This window comes from Triticum dicoccoides, chromosome 5B (assembly GCF_002162155.2).
Source record: "Triticum dicoccoides isolate Atlit2015 ecotype Zavitan chromosome 5B, WEW_v2.0, whole genome shotgun sequence".
NCBI classification, from domain to species: Eukaryota; Viridiplantae; Streptophyta; class Magnoliopsida; order Poales; family Poaceae; genus Triticum; species Triticum dicoccoides.
Window position 1 is genome coordinate 698664170 of NC_041389.1, and position 21060 is coordinate 698685229.

The 21060-nt window shown below is 44.2% G+C and overlaps 1 pseudogene; it reads right to left on the bottom strand.

Moving 5' to 3' along the window:
• Positions 1-406: 406 nt before the first annotated feature.
• LOC119311635 lies at positions 407-1758 on the bottom strand (annotated as a pseudogene).
• Positions 1759-21060: the final 19302 nt, after the last annotated feature.

A 21060-nucleotide genomic window follows, 5' to 3' on the forward strand; every position in this document is an offset into this window, starting at 1 on the left:
CCCCGCGTGATTTTTCAAAAAAATAATGCGCGACCACGGTTTGGCTACCAAGCTCGGTTACTCCCGAAATCTAGAGATTGGGTAGGGATCTGTGTCACCCCATTTTTGCTATGTATACTGTTAGCCAAAAATTGTTCAGTTCGTACGCGGCCGTGTCATACGATGGGCCCATGAATGGTTGAGAGTTTTTTTAGGGCAATCTCATGAAGCTTTATTAAGGGTATCTTCAAGACGAACCCGCAAACCTCCCACAACTGTTCGGGTCACGCTGTCCGGAAGTGATTTCTCACGCAAACCAGAGACAACGGGGGGGAGGGGGCAATTTGTCCATTTATATTTAATTATGTTTATTTTCATGATGATAATTACCAGTTGACAACTTCAAATTCAAAACACAAAAGATGAATTAAATCTGTCCGCCGACATCCGCATGGCACGCATTCTCGGGGGCGAAGTAGATCCTTCCGGCGCGGACGTCGTAGACGAAGCGCGTGTCCACTTGCTGCATTGCGCCGATGATGGTGATGTCCAGGCTCGAGTGCACGGCGAGGCAGATGTCATGCCCCACCGCGATGAACAGCCGTTGCGGTGTGAGAACGAGCCGTGCGTTCTCCTCCGCGAAATGCAGCGTCACCGTCGGCAGGTGCTGCCACAGGTGCGACGTCGCGCGGAAGCAGAGGTAGTATCCGGCGTGGCGCACGCGCGACACCCCGAGCGGCTTGAGGTGCTCCAGCACGGCGTTCTCCAGCCTATGGTAAGCTGTCCTTATCAGCATCATCGATGGCGTCCCAACATCGAACACAACTCCGCCGGTCCACCCCAAGGGTACAAGTGGCGCTCGAACAGCTCCCCGATATGCTGCAGCGGCCGCCCGGCGACGCTGACGCCCACGAGGGTGACGAAGTAGGCGCTGAAATCTTGGCCAGGCGTGATCTGGGCGCTCACCATGTGCTGGGTGCTCGGGACGTCGTCGCCGAACCGGAGGAAGGTGCGGTGGTCCCGCGAGCCGCGCCTAGGAAGACAGTAGGAGAAGCGATGCACCTGCACGGCGCCATGCCTGTGTTGCCCGAGCGTCCAGACGAGCGATGGCTTGTGCCTTCCCAGGCCGAGTGCACCAGCGAGCACTTCATGGCTGTTGAACCCATAGCTGGTGTGCGCGCAGCCAATGACGACTCCAGCAACCTCCGCCACCTCGCCGGAGGTTCCGAAGGCCAATGTGTCATTGCCGAGCACGCCGGTCACATCGACGGCATCATGCCGGGTGGGACGGAGATGGAAGTTGCACGGGTCGTGCGCTTTGGGCCGATGCTCGGCGCGCAAGCACATTGGGTTGTTGCCTGGTACAGGGCGGAATGATGGCGATTTCGCAGGGTCGAAGGGCGGTGGGTCCTGCACGAACGGCCTTTGGACCGTACTGCACTGCATCCACAGCAGGTTTCTGGTCATGTCCAGCGCGAGGACGTACGTGCGTCGGCCGGCCCCCGTCCCAACGCTGGTGACAACACTGTACGTGCCCCCAACTTGTGTGTGCATGGGCGGCCGAAGCGCGGTGTTGGCATCCTCATTCAGATGCACGAAGCCGTCGTCGTCGACGTGGATGCTACGGTTCCAGCCGGGACTGGGTACCAGCCGCAGGCTGAAGCCCCCGCCACGGCGGCCTGGTTTGCCATCACCTACAGCGACGACGGCGGCAGGGTGGAGGATCGCCCCAAGCACTAGAGGGAGGAGGAGAGCGCGCAGGGCGAGCTTCATGGACATTTCTGTTGCAGCAATGCTGGCTAACTTGTTGGCGCTTGAGTAGTTTGCTTTTACGCTGACCCAAGGTTGACACATACTCCGTGTATATATATACTAGAAGAACGCCCGTGCGTTGCAAGGGGGCCACATTAACTTTAAGAGTTCAATATTAATCATGTTAATAATACATTTAATATTCTCATACACATCAAGTGACACTGGCGACCTTTTTTGTCAATTTAGCAACGGGCTCAGTTGCAACGGGCTCTTTATACATATCAGACAACTCGCTACTACTTAAACTACAACTATGGCTACCAATATTTTTTTGTCAATTTAGCTCAGCAATAGTGCCTAGCTTAATAGACTGCTTTGCATTCACCCCCTCAGAAGACAGAGAGAACCAACTCAACATGTCAGAAGATTAACAGAAATTTCATTTGTATGGCATGAACATATAGTAGGAGCACCAACACATAGATCAGCAGAGAGCAGAGCACAGCATGCACACACTCGGGCCATCTATATCATACACACACAGCAACGCACACACGCATCACGCTGGCATACACATACAGAAAAGCAGGCACACACGCATCATGCGCATTGGCCGGTGCGACGCACGCAGAGCAAGTACGTACGCACGGAGAGCAAGCTAGCAAGCACGCACGCGTCCAACCCCGCCGCTGCATGCGCTGGCAGAAGGTCAGGCAGCAAGGGAGACTGCACATTGAAGCTGTCCATGCAAGGCTGGAGGTGCTGGGCCGGCGACGGCGGTGTCGGGACGGCGCTTGATTCGTTCCCGGTGGCGTGGAGCTTGGGGCGGCAACGCGGCGATAGCTAGTGCTCGGGGATGGGGGTTTGGGGCAGGGGCAGTCGACCCGATGGCTGGCGAAGTTAACGGGCTCGGACGGCTGGAAATTCGGCGGGTGGCGGCGGCACAGCGCAAGGATGGGACAGGCGGAAAACCTAGCGGGCGTTCAACTACCAATACCCACGCCTTTTTTAGGGGAATTGCTTGTGAAAATAACGTGCGACGATGACTTAGCGAGCGGATCCCCTTAAAAAAGACATAGCGAGCAGATTCCCTTAAAACTGGTAGGAATGGATACGATTGATGATGTTGATAAATAGTGGTGAATGTTGGCCTAATTTACTATCATCATGCATGGAAATGAATCATCAAGAAAAAGAATACTTCCTATTACTACACTCATAGGAAGCTTCCTAATCTCTGCTACCAAACAGTTTTTGCCCAAATAAGGAAGGAAAGTTATGGACGTGATTCGGAAGGAAACAAACGTTATGAAGATTAATTAATTTAGATTTGATCTTTAGAGATTGATTGTGATTGATTCTTTTACATAAAGACATTACTAAATAATTTGCGTCAGTATGGAAAGTTCTGATCCGTTCAGTTTTTTTCGTTGTGTGAGAGGGTGAAGTGAAAATAAACCGGGGAAGTGGGGGAGGCAACGAAAAAAATCTACGACGGTTAACCTACGAAAAAAAACCGGACGAAAGTGGTGGGACGAAAAAAAACCTGGAAGCGAGACTACCAACTGCTCCATTAGAAGTAGAGATTATTAGAGAATTAGAGATTAGAGATAGAGATTAGAGATTATTTGTTTCCTGAAAATCTATTATTTGTTTCCTAAAGCAAATTGCATTAATGAGAGAGATCCGTTGATTTGGCTAAGGTAAGAAAGAATCTATTATTTGTTTGCTAAAGCAAATTGCATTAATGGGAGAGATCCGTTGATTTGGCTAAGGTAGGAAAGAATCTATTATTTGTTTCCTAAAGAAAATTGCATTAATGAGAGAGATCCGTTGATTTGGCTAAGGTAGGAAAGAATCTATTATTTGTTTCCTAAAGCAAATTGCATTAATGGGAGAGATCCGTTGATTTGGCTAAGGTAGGAAAGAATCTATTACTTGTTTCCTAAAGCAAATTGCATTAATGAGAGAGATTCGTTGATTTGGCCAAGGTAGGAAAGTTAGATCTGTGATCCTTTGTCATTAGGAAAGTGTTGAAAATAAACCGTACCGGACTACCAACTCCTCCATTAGGTTTTTTTCGCTGGTTAATTTTCGTAGGTTTTTCTTTGCTGGATTGTCTTGGGTGCGATCGGAGGTTAGGCCCTGGAGTGTGTGGGGCGGGTGGGGGCTTCGGTACACGGTTTTTTCGGTTCGTGATGGCTCGGTGTGAGGTGGGACGAGGTACCAAAAAAAACCATGGGAGGTGGGACGAAAAAAAACCTGGAAGCGAGACTACCAACTGCTCCATTAGGAGTAGAGATTGGAGGGAGGTTCGGCTGCATTTACTACGAAGCAAAAATCTGTTTTTGGTATTTGCATATCCCTTGCAGATATCCATTGATGCATTTATTAAAAAAGCGAAAAATCTGTTTTTGATATTTGCATATCCCTTGCAGATATCCATGGATGCATTTATTAAGAAGCCAAAAAGTCTGTTTTTTGATATTTGCATATCCCTTGCAGATGTCCATGGTGGAGATACGCACAAATTCATTCATGTAAAGAATTAATCTCTACTCCTAATATTTCAGTTGGTAGTCTCCTCAGTTAATTTTCGTTCCACTTTCTTTGGGGTTTTTTCGTCCTCCCTCCCACCTCCCAATTCCCCCGCAGTAACGATCCCACCTCCCAGTTTCGTCGGTTTTTTTCATCGGTTTTTTATTCGCCCCCCTCCCACTGGCCGGACAAACCTAACGTTTATTTGGTAACACAATGAATTCACATATGGTGATTGATTTACGAGGAGAACCAGAGGAGGATGCACTGGATGGCCTGGTGGAAAATGTGCGTACCTAAAACCAAGGAGGGATGGGATTTCGTGATATTCACTGTTTCAATATGGCACTGCTCGCCAAACAGGCATGGCGTCTTCTGGATAATCCTGATTCTTTGTGTGCTACAATTCTAAGGGCTAAATACTATCCTGATGGCGATTTGTTAAATTCTAAGCAAAAGAAAGGCTCTTCTTTTACCTGGCAAAGTATTATGGCTGGTATAAATTCTCTGAAACGTGGTTATATTTGGCGTGTGGGGTATGGACAAAATATAAATATTTGGGAAGATGCCTGGATCCCAAATTATGATACTAGAAAAGATGTGACACCTAAGGGGGGACAACTGTTAACTAAGGCGGGTGATTTGATTGATCCTGTTTCGAATTCTTGGGACGAAGATCTGATTACACAAACAATGTGGCCCATTGATGTTCAACGGATTCTCTCAATTCCAATCTCGCAACATGATATGCCAGATTTCATTGCTTGGAGTTATACGAAAAATGGTATGTTCTCGGTTCGGTCTGCTTATTTTGTGGAGTGGGACCATCAGTATGGAAGTAGTCTAAGACATTCTAATGGGATGGGGCGAAGCGCAGTTAATCCTATTTGGAGTAAGATATGGAAGTTATCATGTCCGGCAAAAGTCAAAAAGTTTATATGGCGTGCATTACATGGAACGCTTCCATGTCGGGTTACGCTTGCAAATAGACATATGGAGGTCATGCCCATTTTCCCTACTTGCTCTGAGGGTTCTGAAGATACAAAGCATATGCTTTTCCTTTGTAGTAGAGCAAAGGAGGTTTGGACAAGGTTGGGGATGGATGATATCATTGATAAAGCTTGCAAGGTTGACCTTGCTGGAGAGGCGGTGCTGGAATACCTACTACTTCTGCCAGATCAAGATTTGAGGATAATGGGTTATCACAATGTGCGTGAAATGAGTGTTGTCTCAGCATGGTATCTATGGTGGGAAAGACGGAAGTTAGCGCACAAGGAGACAACTTAGAATGCACTTCAGATTTCAATGGGGATTCTAGCCCTTACGTCAAACTTCGTAAATGCGTCATCCCCCAAGGCTTCTATAAAAAAGGGGGTAGGTCATGTCCTCCTACGGGTTTTGTGAAACTTAACATTGACGCTTCTTTCGATCACGACCTACTTAGGGGCACGATGGGGGCGGTTTTGAGAGATGAAAAAGGTAGGTTTATCGCGGGAGGGAACGGGAAGATTGACTATTGCACAGATGTGTTGATGGTGGAAGCCTCAGCTCTTAAATTTGGTATAACATTGGCGCAAAAGGCGGGATGTAACCGCCTTATTATTAACTCGGACAACCTGGAGGTGATTGATACCATGAAGAACGGAGGACAGTCGGCGGGTGCGGCGGCGGCAATCTTTGACGATTGTTTTCATTATGCTTGTGACTTCGTTGCTACTAGATTCGAACACTGTAACAAAGAAGCAAATAAAGTAGCTCATGAGCTTGCGAGTTTAGCTAGATTTTGGTTGATTTCTGATTGGTTTGAGGAACCTGTAAATGAAATTGTAATGACCCTCACAAAGGATGTACTTCTTATCTCTAATGAATAAAGTTTTCGTTTATCTCAAAAAAAACTAACGGATATTAATCAATCTTCAAATACCAAAACCAAACGTACAAGGCAACAATCAATTCATGTATCACAATCAGATTCTTCTTTAGTACCCAGCTTAACTCACGGATGGTAATCAATCCCCAAACAAAGGAAATAATTAACCTCTACATCACCGTCGTTTACCTCTCGCCAATACCAAATTCATACTAGGCATATCACCTGCGCGGCATGGTGTTGGTCCAGACCCCTATGACGTGATGTTCGGATCATGTCACAACACCACGCCGTCTTGAGCGCCGATTTTGTTTCACCCACGATTGACTGATCTGATTCCCGATCCACGATCCAACCGGAGAAACCCTATTCCCTCCCCCATCTCGTGTATTCTCCTGTGGTGGCATGTCGAGTGGCGTCGGGGCAGCAACACGACGTGCTTATGGTGCATCAGAGGCCAGACGTGAGGTACCCATTCATCCTCTCCTCCTAAGCCTGCGTCATCTCTCTCCTCTTGGCCATCTCTCCTGGAATGGCGCGCGGCGGCGACGACACATGAACGCGGAGTGGCTCGTTGAGTTGCATGGGGCTCACACGGGGCGTGCACGGTGGGCTGAATTGGCGCGGCGGCGACAGTGGTTGAAGGACGTGATTGCTTGAGGTCGTTCGGCTATTATGCCGCAGGGGACAGCGCACGTATCAGTGTGCCAAGGTGGCGGGGATGCCGTGGCCAAATGACGCATGTGTCTGAGCCCTAAGGACGTGATGACCCACAAGTGTAGGGGATCTATCATAGTCCTTTCGATAAGTAACAGTGTCGAACCCAACGAGGAGCAGAAGGAAATGATAAGCGGTTTTCAGTAAGGTTTTCTCTGCAAGCACTGAAATAGTAGGTGATAGATAGTTTTGTGATAAGACAAATAGTAACGAGCAAAAAGTAAATAAATTAAATTAAATGCAGCAAGGTGGCCCAATCCTTTATGTAGCAAAGGATAAGCCTGGACAAATTCTAATAATGAGGAAGCAGCTCCCGAGGACACATTGGGAATTATCGTCACGCTAGTTTTCATCACGTTCGTAAGATTCGTGTTCGGTACTTTGATAATTTGATATGTGGGTGGACCGGCACTTGGGTACTGCCCTAACTTGGACAAGCATCCCACTTATGATTAACCCCTATTGCAAGCGTCCGCAACTACAAAAAGGAGTATTAAGGTAAACCTAACCACAACATTAAATATATGGGCCCATATCAACCCCTGACGAAGCAACGCATAAACTAGGGTTTAAGCTTCTGTCACTCTAGCAACCCATCATCTACTTATTACTTCCCTATGCCTTTCTCTAGGCCCAAATAATGGTCAAGTGTCATGTAGTCGACGTTCACATAACACCACTAGAGGAAAGACAACATACATCTCATCAAAATATCGAACGAATACCAAATTCACATGACTACTAATAGCAATACTTCACCCATGTCCTCAGTTACAAACGTAACTACTCACAAAGCATATTCAAGTTCATAATCAGAGAAGTAATAATATGCATAAAGGATCTGAACATATGATCTTCCACCAAGTAAACCAATTAGCATCAACTACAAGGAGTAATCAACACTACTAGCAACACACAGGTACCAATTTGTGGTTTTGATACAAGATTGGATATAAGAGATGAACTAGGGTTTTGAGAGGAGATGGTGCTGGTGAATATGTTGATGGAGATTGACCCCCTCCCGATGAGAGGATCGTTGGTGATGACGTTGGTGATGATTTCTCCCTCCCGGAGGGAAGTGTCCCCGGCAGAACAGCTCCGCCAGAGCCCTAGATTGATTCCGCCAAGGTTCCGCCTCGTGGCGGCGGAGTTTCATCCCGTAAGCTTGCCCACAATTTTTTCCAGGGTAAGAGTGATGATATAGCAGAAGATGGACGCCGGAGGCCCACCAGGGGGCCCAGGAGATAGAGGGCCGCGCCCTATAGGGGGGCGCGCCCCCTTGTCTCCTGGACAGGGTGTGGGCCCCCTGGCCTATTTCTTTCGCTCATAAATTCTTAATAAATCCAAAAAGTTGTTTCATGGAGTTTCAGGACTTTTGGAGTTGTGCGGAATAGGTTTCCAATGTTTGCTCCTTTTCCAGCCAGAATTCCAGCTGCCGGCATTCCCCCTCTTCATGGTAAACCTTGTAAAATAAGAGAGAATAGCCATAAGTATTGAGATATAATGTGTAATGACAGCCCATAATGCAATAAATATTGATATAAAAGCATGATGCAAAATGGACGTATCAACTCCCCCAAGCTTAGACCTCGCTTGTCCTCAAGCGGAAGCCGAAATCGAAAAATATGTCCACATGTTTAGAGATAGAGGTGTCGATAAAAATAAAATACGGACATGAGGGCATCATGATCATTCTAATAACAGCAACATATATAGATTTTGTCATATGATTTCCTATGCTCAAGTAATAAGCAATTCACAATGTCAAGTATGGTTCATAAACTTTATTGGAAACTAACAAACAATAATCTCAGTCATTGAAGCAATTGCAATTTATCGTAACATCAGAAAGAGTCAATAATAGAGCTTTTCAACAAGCTCACATACTCAACTATCTCGTAGTCTCCCATAATTGCTAACACTCACGCAATACTTGTGGTTATAGAGTTTCAGTCGGACACTGAGAAAGATAGGGGCTTATTGTGTTGCCTCCCAATGTATTCACCTTTAGGTGATGTCAACAATAATAGTGTATGCCAACTTACATCCAATTGGATATATGTATCATGATCTTTCAAACACGAGGAGCTTGCCAAAGGATAAAATGAAAAAAGAAAAAGGTGAGGATCACCTTGACTCAAGCATAAAGTAAAAAACATAAAGTAAAAGATAGGCCCTTCGCAGAGGGAAGCAGAGGTTGCCATGCGCGTTTAGGGTTGATGCACGAAATCTTAATGCAAAAGAACGTCACTTTATATTGCCCCTTGTATGTGGACCTTTATTATGCTATCCGTCGCTTTTATTACTTTCACAACAAGTTCGTACAAAGCTTATTTTCTCTGCACTAATAAGTCATACATATTTAGAGAGCAATTTTTATTGCTTGCACTGATGACAACTTACTTGAAGGATCTTACTCAATCCATAGGTAGGTATGGTGGACTCTCATGGCAAAACTGGGTTTGGGGATATTTGGAAGCACAAGTAGTATCTCTACTTGGTGCAAGGAATTTGGCTAGCAAGAGGGGGATAGGCAAGCTCAACATGTTTGAAAGGTCAATGACAATATACTTTAACTGAGATGTCGGAAAACATAAACCATTACATTGTCTTCCTTGTCCAACATCAACTCTTTTAGCATGTCATACATAATGAGTGCTTCACAATCATAAAAGATGTCCAAGATAATATATCTATATGTGAACCCCTCTTTCCTTATCACTTCCTATTAATTGCAACAATGACCAAGGCTACGTTCATCAACTCTCAACAATTTTTATGCCTCATAGTTTCCATGTGTGAAGTTATCACTATCTATAAGATCAATATGAACTCTTTTGTTCTTTCTACTTTCTCAAGATCATAGCAACATAGCAAAGCCCTTGACTCAACACTAATCTTTATCAAAATACTTGATATCAAAGCTTCAATCTACTAGATCAAGATACTACTGAAAGGATCGAACTAAATAAAGGGGTAAAGATAGGAGTGTGATGGTGATACAATACCGGGGCACCTCCCCCAAGCTTGGCAGTTGCCAAGGGGGGTGCCCATACCAATGTGATTATTTCCTCGGAGGGGATGATGACGGTGGATAATCGCACATCGAGCGTAAAAGCTCCTCCAACTTGCGGATAATGCCCTTGAGCCCAGCAATATGATCCTTCAACAAAATATTATCCTATGTGAGATACTTGTTCTGTATGCGGGCTAACTCAATCATCTTGAAAGCCTCAATCTCTGTTGGAGTGAAAAGGTTAGGTAAAGGTTGAGGGATGTCTTCTTCTTTCACCACCGGAGCTTGGACCTCCATGGACTTCTTGATCCCTTCATCCTTGTTGATCTCTGCTGGTTCCTCTCTTTTCAGCTCTATCTTCAATAGCCAAGCATCCTTAGCTTCGTTGTTGGAGGAGGGGGAAGTCATGGTGCTCTAAATCTGAAACAAAAACAACTCGAAACGAAAACAAAGGATATTTTCGTGATACGGTGGTCAAAACCTTCGGGAGTATATATAATGAATTTTTACCGACCAAAATGCGTAACATACAAGAAAACGGAGTCCGGGAGGCACACGAGGTGCCCACGAGACAGGGGGCGCGCCCTACAGGGGGGGGGGCCTCCTCTCTCGTGGGAGCCTCGTGTCCCTTTCGGACTACTTCTTTATTCCTAAAATTCTTAGATAATCCAAAACTGATAAAAATTGCCATTAGAGTTGTTTTGGAGTTGGTTTACTTACCGTACCACGTACCTATGCCTTTTCGGAGTCTGGAACGTTCTGGAAAGTGTCTCTTATGTATTCCTCGGGGGTTATGGTTTCAATAATATTAGTTTTAACATTGATAGGATTACCTGAAATATAATGTTTAATTCTTTGACCGTTAACCACCCTCGGATTTGTGCCTTCGAAGTTGTTGATTTTTATAGCACCAAAACGATAGACCTCCTTGATAACGTAGGGACCTTCCCATTTTGAGAGAAGTTTTCCTGCAAAAAATCTTAAACGAGAGTTGAATAATAACACATAATATCCTACGTTAAACTCACGCTTTTGTATCCTCTTATCATGCTAGCGTTTGACTTTTTCTTTGAAAAGCTTGGCATTCTCATATGCTTGGGTTCTCCATTCATCAAGCGAGATAATATCAAACAACCTCTTCTCGCCGGCAAGTTTGAAGTCATAATTGATCTTTTTAATAGCCCAATATGCTTTATGTTCAAGTTCAAGAGGTAAATGACATGCTTTTCCATAAACCATCTTATATGGAGACATACCTATAGGACTTTTGTATGCAGTTCTGTAGGCCCATAATGCATCATCAAGTTTTTTGGACCAATTCTTTCTATATCTATTCACAGTCTTTTGCAAAATTAATTTGAGCTCTCTATTGCTCAACTCTACTTGACCACTAGACTGCGGGTGATAAGGAGATGCGATTCTATGATTGACATCATACTTAGCAAGCATCTTACGGAAAGCACCATGAATAAAGTGTGAACCACCATCAGTCATAAGATATCTAGGGACTCCAAACCTCGGAAAAATAACTTCTTTAAGCATTTTAATAGAAGTGTTATGATCAACACTACTAGTTGGAATAGCTTCTACCCACTTAGTAACGTAATCAACAGCAACTAAAATATGTGTATAACCATTGGAGGCAGGAAAAGGTCCCATATAATCAAAGCCCCAAACATCAAACGGTTCAATAACAAGAGAATAATTCATAGGCATTTCTTGACGTCTACTAATGTTACCTATTATTTTACATTCATCACAAGATAATACAAACTTACGAGCATCTTTGAAGAGAGTAGGCCAATAAAAACGAGATTGTAGTACCTTGTGTGCAGTTCTATCTCTAGCGTGGTGTCCTCCATAAGATTCAGAGTGACACTTGCGTAGGATTTGTTTCTGCTCATGCTCAGGCACACAACGTCTAATAATACCATCTACTCCTTCTTTCTAAATGTGTGGATCATCCTAGAAGTAATGTCTTAAATCATAAAAGAACTTTTTCTTTTGCTAGTATGTGAAACTAGGCGGTATATATTTAGCAACAATGTAATTAGCATAATCAACATACCAAAGAGCAGTACGAGAAGCATTGATAACCGCTAATTGTTCATCAGGAAAACTATCATTAATAGGCAGTGGGTCATCAAGAACATTCTCTAACCTAGACAAGTTGTCTGCCACGGGGTTCTCAGCTCCCTTTCTATCAATAATATGCAAGTCAAATTCTTGGAGCAAGAGAACCCATCTAATGAGTCTAGGCTTAGCATCTTTCTTTTCCATAAGATATTTAATAGCAGCATGATCAGTGTGAATAGTAACTTTGGAATCAACAATATAAGGTCTAAACTTATCACATGCAAACACAACTGCTAAGAACTCTTTTTCAGTAGTAGCATAATTTCTCTGGGCAGTATCAGGTCTAAACTTACTAGCATACTGGATAACATTCAATTTCTTATCGACTCTTTGCCCTAAAACATCACCTACAGCATGATCACTAGCATCACACATAATTTCAAAAGGTAAATTCCAATCAGGTGGCTGAACAATAGGTGCAGTGATCAAAGCTTTCTTAAGTGTTTCAAATGCTTCTACACAATCATCATCAAAGACAAATGGAATATCTTTTTGCAATAAATTAGTCAGAGGCCTAGAGATTTTAGAAAAGTCCTTAATGAACCGCCTATAAAAGCCGGCATGACCAAGGAAACTTCTTATACCTTTTATGTCCTTGGGACATGGCATCTTTTCAATAGCATCAGCTTTGGCTTTATCAACTTCAATACCTCTCTCGGAGATCTTGTGCCCCAAGACAATGCCTTCATTAACCATAAAGTGACACTTTTCCCAATTCAGGACTAGACTAGTGTCTTCGCATCTCTGCAAAACTCGATCAAGGTTGCTCAAACAATCATCAAAAGAGGATCCATAGACGGAGAAATCATCCATGAATACCTCACAAATCTTTTCACAAAAATCAGAAAATATAGCCATCATGCATCTTTGAACGGTAGCAGGTGCATTACATAAACCAAAAGGCATACGTCTATAAGCAAAAGTACCAAAAGGGCAAGTAAAAGTAGTTTTAGATTGATCCTTCGCGGACACAGGTATTTGAGAGAAGCCAGAATAACCATCTAGAAAGCAAAATGTGTGTGTTTGGATAGCCTTTCTAGCATTTGATCAATAAAAGGTAAAGGGTAATGATCTTTCTTAGTAGCTTTATTTAACTTACGGAAATCAATTACCATCATATAACCTCTAATAATTCTTTGCAGGATCAATTTATCTTTATCATTAGGAACAACGGTAATACCTCCCTTTTTAGGGACACAATGGACAGGGCTTACCCATTCACTATCAGCAACGGGATAAATAATACCTGCCTCAAGGAGTTTTAGAATCTCCTTTCTCACCACTTCCTTCATTTTGGGGTTTAATCGTCTTTGAGGATCTCTAACTGGTTTGGCATCTTTCTCCACTGAAATTTTGTGTTGACATAATGTGGGACTAATGCCCTTAAGATCGTCCAGAGTATATCCAATAGCAGCTCGGTGCTTCTTCGGAGTTTTCAATAATCTTTCTTCTTCTTTCTCTGAAAGGTTAGCACTAATAAATACAGTATATATTTCTTTTTCATCAAGATAAGCATATTTGAGATTATCAGGTAAGGGTTTGAGTTAGAACATGGGATCACCCTTGGGTGGAGAGGGATCCCCAAGAATTTCAGCGGGAAGGTTATGTTTTAGCATAGGTTCTTGTTTAAGGAACACTTCATCTATTTCTTTCATTTCCTTCATAAACATATCATTTTCATGGTCTAACAAATATTGTTCTAACGGGTCAGTTGGAGGAACAGCAATGGAAGCAAGACCAATAATTTCATCCTTACTAGGTGGTTCCCTTTCACGAGGTTGTCTACTAAACTTAGCGAAAAATTAAACTCATGAGACATACCATCTATGAACAGTGACAATATTCTTTCCACAATTAATCTTAGCACTAGCAGTATTCAAGAAGGGTCTACCAAAAATAATGGGACAAAAATCATCTTGTGGGGAAGCAAGAATAAGAAAATCAGCAGGGTATTTAATCTTCCCACACAAGACTTCAACATCTCTAACAATCCCAATAGGTTTAATGGTATCCCTATTAGCAAGCTTAATAGTAACATCAATGTCTTCTAATTCAACAGGTGCAATATCATGCATAAAGTCTTTATAAAGATCATAAGGTATCGCGTTAGCACTAGCATCCATATCACATAAGCCATGATAACAATGATCTCCTATTTTAACAGAAATAACAGGCGTGCCTACAACAGGTCTACATGTCTTATTATCGGGTCTAGCAATATTAGCAGTTTCACCCAAGAAAGAGATAACATGCCCATCTAAGTCCTCATCCAAGAGATCTTTAATCATAGCAATACCAGGTTCAACATTAATTTGCTCAGGAGGTGTATAAGTCCTAGTATTACTCTTACGAACAACAGTCGAAGCTTTAACATGATCTTTTATCCTAACAGGAAAAGGAGGTTTTTCGACATAAGCAGTATGAATAATAGGATCACTATATGTAATAGTCTTTTCTTCGGCTGTAATAGGTGCAACTACTTTCACTTCAACAGGAGGATTATATTTAAACCACTTCTCTTTAGGGAGATCAACGTGAGTAGCAAAAGTTTCACAAAAAGTAGCTACTATCTCAGAGTCAAGTCCATACATAGAGCTAAATCCACGGAAAGCATCGGTATCCATAAAAGATTTAACACAATCAAACTTAGGTGTCATACCTCACTCCTTACCATCGGCGGAACCCTAATCTTCAGAGTTGCGTTTAATTCTTTCCAATAAGTCCCATTTGAAATCAATAGTCTTCAGCATATAGGAACCAACACAGGAAGTATCGAGCAGGTTGTGATTATCAAGAGAAAGCCGAGCATAAAAATTCTGAATAATCATTTCCCGAGAGAGCTCATGATTGGGGCATGTATATAACATTGACTTAGACCTCCCCCAAGCTTGAGCGATGCTTTCTCCTTCGCGAGGCCAGAAATTATATATGTAATTACGATCACGATGAACAAGATGCATAGGATAGAACTTCTGGTGAAATTCCAACTTTAGTCGCTTATAATTCCAAAATCTCGTATCATCACAAAGCCTATACCATGTCATTGCATCTCCCTTCAAAGATAAAGGGAAGACCTTCCTTTTGACAACATCATCGGGGATACCTGCAAGCTTAAAGAATCCACAAATTTCATCCACAAAGATAAGGTGTAAGTCGGGATGCAAAGTTCCGTCTCCTGCAAAAGGATTAGCTAGCAGTTTTTCTATCATACCCGAAGGAATCTCAAAGTGAATATTTTCATAAGGTTCAGTAGGTTGAGGAGCATCTCTTTGCTCTTCTGGTTGGGGTGAAGATACCCCAAACAAGCCCCTCAAAGGATTAGTTTCCATAGTGACAAGTAACAGAAAATTTCAGCACACTATATAAATGTTTCCTTACCAAGTTCCACTCACCAAAAGCGCTACACTCCCCGGCAACGGCGCCAGAAAAGAGTCTTGATGACCCACAAGTGTAGGGGATCTATCGTAGTCCTTTCGATAAGTAAGAGTGTCGAACCCAATGAGGAGCATAAGGAAATGATAAGCGGTTTTCAGTAAGGTTTTCTCTGCAAGCACTGAAATAGTAGGTGATAGATAGTTTTGTGATAAGACAAATAGTAACGAGCAAAAAGTAAATAAATTAAATAAAATGCAGCAAGGTGGCCCAATCCTTTATGTAGCAAAGGATAAGCCTGGACAAATTCTAATAATGAGGAAGGAGCTCCTGAGGACACATTGGGAATTATCGTCAAGCTAGTTTTCATCACGTTCGTAAGATTCGCGTTCGGTACTTTGATAATTTGATATGTGGGTGGACCGGCACTTGGGTACTGCCCTAACTTGGACAAGCATCCCACTTATGATTAACCCCTATTGCAAGTGTGCGCAACTACAAAAAGGAGTATTAAGGTAAACCTAACCACAACATTAAACATATGGGCCCATATCAACCCCTAACGAAGCAACGCATAAACTAGGGTTTAAGCTTCTGTCACTCTAGCAACCCATCATCTACTTATTACTTCCCTATGCCTTCCTCTAGGCCCAAATAATGGTGAAGTGTCATGTAGTCGATGTTCACATAACACTACTAGAGGAAAGACAACATACATCTCATCAAAATATCGAATGAATACCAAATTCACATGACTACTAATAGCAATACTTCACCCATGTCCTCAGGAACAAACGTAACTACTCACAAAGCATATTCAAGTTCATAATCAGAGAAGTAATAATATGCATAAAGGATCTGAACATATGATCTTTCACCAAGTAAACCAATTAGCATCAACTACAAGGAGTAATCAACACTACTAGCAACCCACAGGTACCAATTTGTGGTTTTGATACAAGATTGGATACAAGAGATGAACTAGGGATTTGAAAGGAGATGGTGCTGGTGAAGATGTTGATGGAGATTGACCCCCTCCCGATGAGAGGATCGTTGGTGATGACGTTGGTGATGATTTCCCCCTCCCGGAGGGAAGTGTCCCCGGCAGAACAGCTTCGCCAGAGCCCTAGATTGATTCCGCGAAGGTTCCGCCTCGTGGCGGCGGAGTTTCATCCCGTAAGCTTGCCCACGATTTTTTCCAGGGTAAGAGTGATGATATAGCAGAAGATGGACGCCGGAGGCCCACCAGGGGGCCCAGGAGATAGGGGGTCACGCCCTATAGGGGGGGGGGCGCCCCCTGTCTCCTGGACAGGGTGTGGGCCCCCTGGCCTATTTCTTTCGCTCATAAATTCTTAATAAATCCGAAAAGTTGTTTCGTGGAGTTTCAGGACTTTTGGAGTTGTGCAGAATAGGTTTCCAATGTTTGCTCCTTTTCCAGCCAGAATTCCAACTACCGGCATTCCCCCTCTTCATGGTAAACCTTATAAAATAAGAGAGAATAGCCATAAGTATTGAGATATAATGTGTAATGACCGCCCATAATGCTATTAATATTGATATAAAAGCATGATGCAAAATGGACGTATCAGGACGCGGTGCTGCGATGCCTATGTTCGCTAGGATCTCACGCGACAATAATCGGGGGAGGTCATCTTGCTTCAGCGTGCATCAGAAAACGGCCATTGCTATCTAGCTTGTGTGGCTTGCATCAGTAGAGCACAGAGCGAGGGAGAGGGACGTATAAGTCCACTCCCATGGGAAGATGTGTGCAAAGAGGTGGCTCGGTCTATAGTTTTCCCCACTGTCAAAGTGGCTAGGCTGTCATATATTCCAGGGCTTCACCTCGCCTACACAGGCACCACATTCTAATTGGTTGTTAAAGGCTCAAAGGTAATTCAACCATTGCTTTGATATTCCTAGGTTTCCGCTATGAACTAATATTAAGAAAATTTGTTTATACATACGTTGATGATCCTTGCAAGTCACATCACCTCATGTTTTATTTCTTTCTGGAACGAGCTGCAACACACGGGCAAGATGAAGGTTAGAGAAGGCAATTAAGGAGTGAGAGTCATGTTGAAGTTGAGTTTGTATGGTTATAGATTTTAATCCTTGTGCGGGTGGTGTTCTTGAAGTTTCATTTGGTGTTGCTGTCAGCAGGCTTATACTTTCATCATCTTCTACATCAAGTATAGTGGTTAATTGTTTTGGTCAACTCTGCATTTTATTTCCTCAGAATTACCTCACTGCATTTTGTGGACAACAAAAGTAACAGTATGGTAATTGGTAAAAGTTTTTGGTCCTATAATATCAGAGAGAGAGAGAGTGTGTCAGAGAGAGAGAGAGAGAGAGAATTTAGATATCATTTGGTGGTAGCAAGTTCAAGTAATAGTTTGAACACATTCAAGAAATAGTATAAAGAGAATGCATATTATTACATAAAAATAATGCTGAGAATTTAGATGTATGGTTTGTCATGGAGCTGTGGCTGGCCGATTTACATAAAATTAATTCCCTCAGTTGTGGTGGCAAATTTAATACACATAATCCATATTGTTATCCACTAGCGTGTGTGTGTCAAATAGATGGATTATGATCCCGTACCCAATAAGATGGATATGTGTGTGTCTGTGTTAGAGAGAGAGAGAGGAAGAGGGGGAGAGAGAGTGAGGAAGAGGAAGGGAGAGAGTGTGTGTGTGAGGATTTGATGGTAAAAAAGGTCGCCAATATCACTTGATATGTATGAGAATATTAAATGTAATATTAACATGATTAATATTAAACTCTTAAAATTAATGTGGCCCCGTTGCACGGGCGTTCTTCTACTGTTACAAATAGGAAGGCGTGAAATGGTTTAAAGTCGCCGAATTCATTCATGTCAAGAATTAATGTTACAAATATGATGGCCGTTGCGAACCAACATGTTGGTTGGATGGTTAGAGGGAATGTGGTATCATCAACCCATCAAGATCCAAATCCTGGTGCTCACATTTATTTCAGGATTTTTGGCGAAGCGCATTCAGTGGAAGGAGATGTTCCCGTCGATGATGAGGCGCCTACGGCGACTTCATAAATCTCAAGATGATATGCCGGCTCAGTATTTCGGAGATGCTCATATGATAGGATGTGTGTGAACGCGTTCATAAGGGTTAGTATATGCGCGTGTATATGAGCGCTTGCGTCTGTACTGATGTTCAAAAAAATAGCAAACACCTAGCTGATCGATGATTTTTCTATCTAAAATGAAAAAACCTAAACAATAGAAAGTGTAAAAAAAATAAAAAAAATCCATAGCTGATCGATTCTTGCTCTCCTAGAAAGAAGCAAGAAGGCCTACGCGAGCGGCTGCTCTTCATAGGCGGCCACGCCAACAGTATTTTGCATACAAGTGAAGAAACAATATTTTGCATATTATTTATGTTCTTTTCTTCCCTTTAAACAAGATATATACTACCTCATTTTTCAGAGATTATTTGACTGATGTAGTGAAATTGATTTGATAGTGCATATACTAATATAATTTTACACTCCCAACATTTACTTATACAAAACCACAAACTCGAATTACACATATAAAGGTAAAAAATTAATGTCTGATTTGCTAGCTAGCTTGTCTTCACCGGGTTAATTAATCGAACACATGCAAATTAGAGGAAATCAAGGACATGAAGTAGTCCCTCTATTTTTATTCACTCCACATATTAGGTTTGTCTAAAGTCAAGCTTTATATACTTTCAATAAGTTTGTAGAAAAATATATTAACTTATACACCATCAAATAAATCTCATTGGATTCATCGATGCATATATTTTCAAATCATATATAAATTTTTTACTCTAAATATTCATATTTTTTTCAACAATGCGTCCGGCTTCTTTCTCTGCCGGTAGGGCGCGGTTATGTGCGCGTTGATGGCGAATAGCATGGGGTCACAAGCTCGGGAGGAGCAGTACACGGCTTCGTCCACGGCAGCAATGATGTCAGTGCCATCATGCTCCACCCTCCCCTCCCCCCCTCCCCCCACCACGTGCCGGCCTGGAGCAACTCGCCACTCCTCCATGAGTTGGCTTGGAGCGGCGAGGTGCTAAACCACGAGTCGGGTTGGGGCAGCAACTTGCTCCCTTGGTCTAGGCGCGGGAGGTGGAGCAGGGAGTTGTCTCGCTCGTATCCAACTGGGCACCCAGCCGGCCTTTATGCCGGAGAACTGCTCTTACTGCTCGTCGGAGTCCGGATTTTGAAGCGGCACACCGGCCGGGAGCACCATCCGCATCGTCTCCCGATGTACGTGCCTTCTCTTGACATGCAAACGCCACCCGCCAGTCTGCCTCCCAACAATAAATAAGCACGGTTGTCGAGAAACGCACTCCGACGCCCGCATGCGAACGCCATCCATGTACAACAAACCCCTGTCAAACTAGAATTTCAACATACCCTACACCATCTAACACCAACTTCATGGCAACTTTAATAGCATTGTCACCCTACTTCATTCTTTTATAGCAAAAGAACCCTATCTTTTTGCCGACAGCGAGAATAGTTGAAATTCAATGGCCCTCGAGGGGGGTAATTGGATGTGAGTTAGGCACACTACCTCAACCATTGAGATCCAGGGGCCCTCTAAACGCCAGGTTTTGGTCTGATTTTGCCAAGCGGCTCTCAACTCGAGGACGAACAGAGGAGGGGATCGGGGGCAAGAGAAGGAGTCGAGATGAATGTGTATTGGATGGCACGGGTAAGGTACATATTATTCCGCATCCTTTTTTTTTTCAGGGATGGACCGATGAATACGTGTTCAATCCTAACTAACTACCAGGAGTACCAGAAAAGGGAGCCAGACTCCGACCGGAAACTGAACACGGAACGGTTCGCAATAAATCACTACGTGCTGCAATCGTACACCGAGCCACCGCGCCACGCCCATATAGCACGTCGACTAATACGACAGGCGATCAGATAGCACGTCGATCAAATTGGCGTCCATGGCCAGCTTCACGGAAGAACCGTCGTTCTGGTGCCATGGGTGCAGACGCCTCCACCAGACCTGCGCCGGCGAAGCCGTCTCGGCATGCCCCGTCTGCGCACCGGCCCCCGAAGCCTACGTCGAGAGCATCGTCGACGTCGTGGACGAAAGAACGTTCCTCCGTGGCGGCCAGCCGGAGGACCGGCCCGCCGTCGCCCACGCCGAGCCGCTGCCCCTCGTCACGGTCCGCCAAGCGGGGCTCGCGTGCCCGATCTGCCTGGACGAGCTGGAGCCCGGCGCCCACGCGGCCGAGACGCCGTGCCAGCACGTGTACCATCCGGCCTGCCTCGCCACGTGGCTCGGGGCCAGAGGCACCTGCCCGGTCTGCCGCTGCAGGTTCGCCGCCGAGGACCACGCGGCCGGCTCCCCGGACGGCCTTATCCTGTGCGACCTGCGGAACGGACGCTTTGCCCTCGGCCGGCGTACCGCCGGGGATTGCTTGCGGATGGTCGGGATCCTCGACGAGGTCGGCATGCTCGTGCAGCATCCCAGCCCGCCGCTCAACCGCGGGCGGCGTGTCGGCTTGATGCGCTGGTTCAGGGCAATGCGCGCCAGGTAAGGCGGCCGCGCGAGAGCGCCGTTGCGCCGGGAGAACGTGCTAGCCGGATGATATTGCAACCTGTAGTTTGGCAGTAGCGTTTTTTTTTTTTTTGGAAA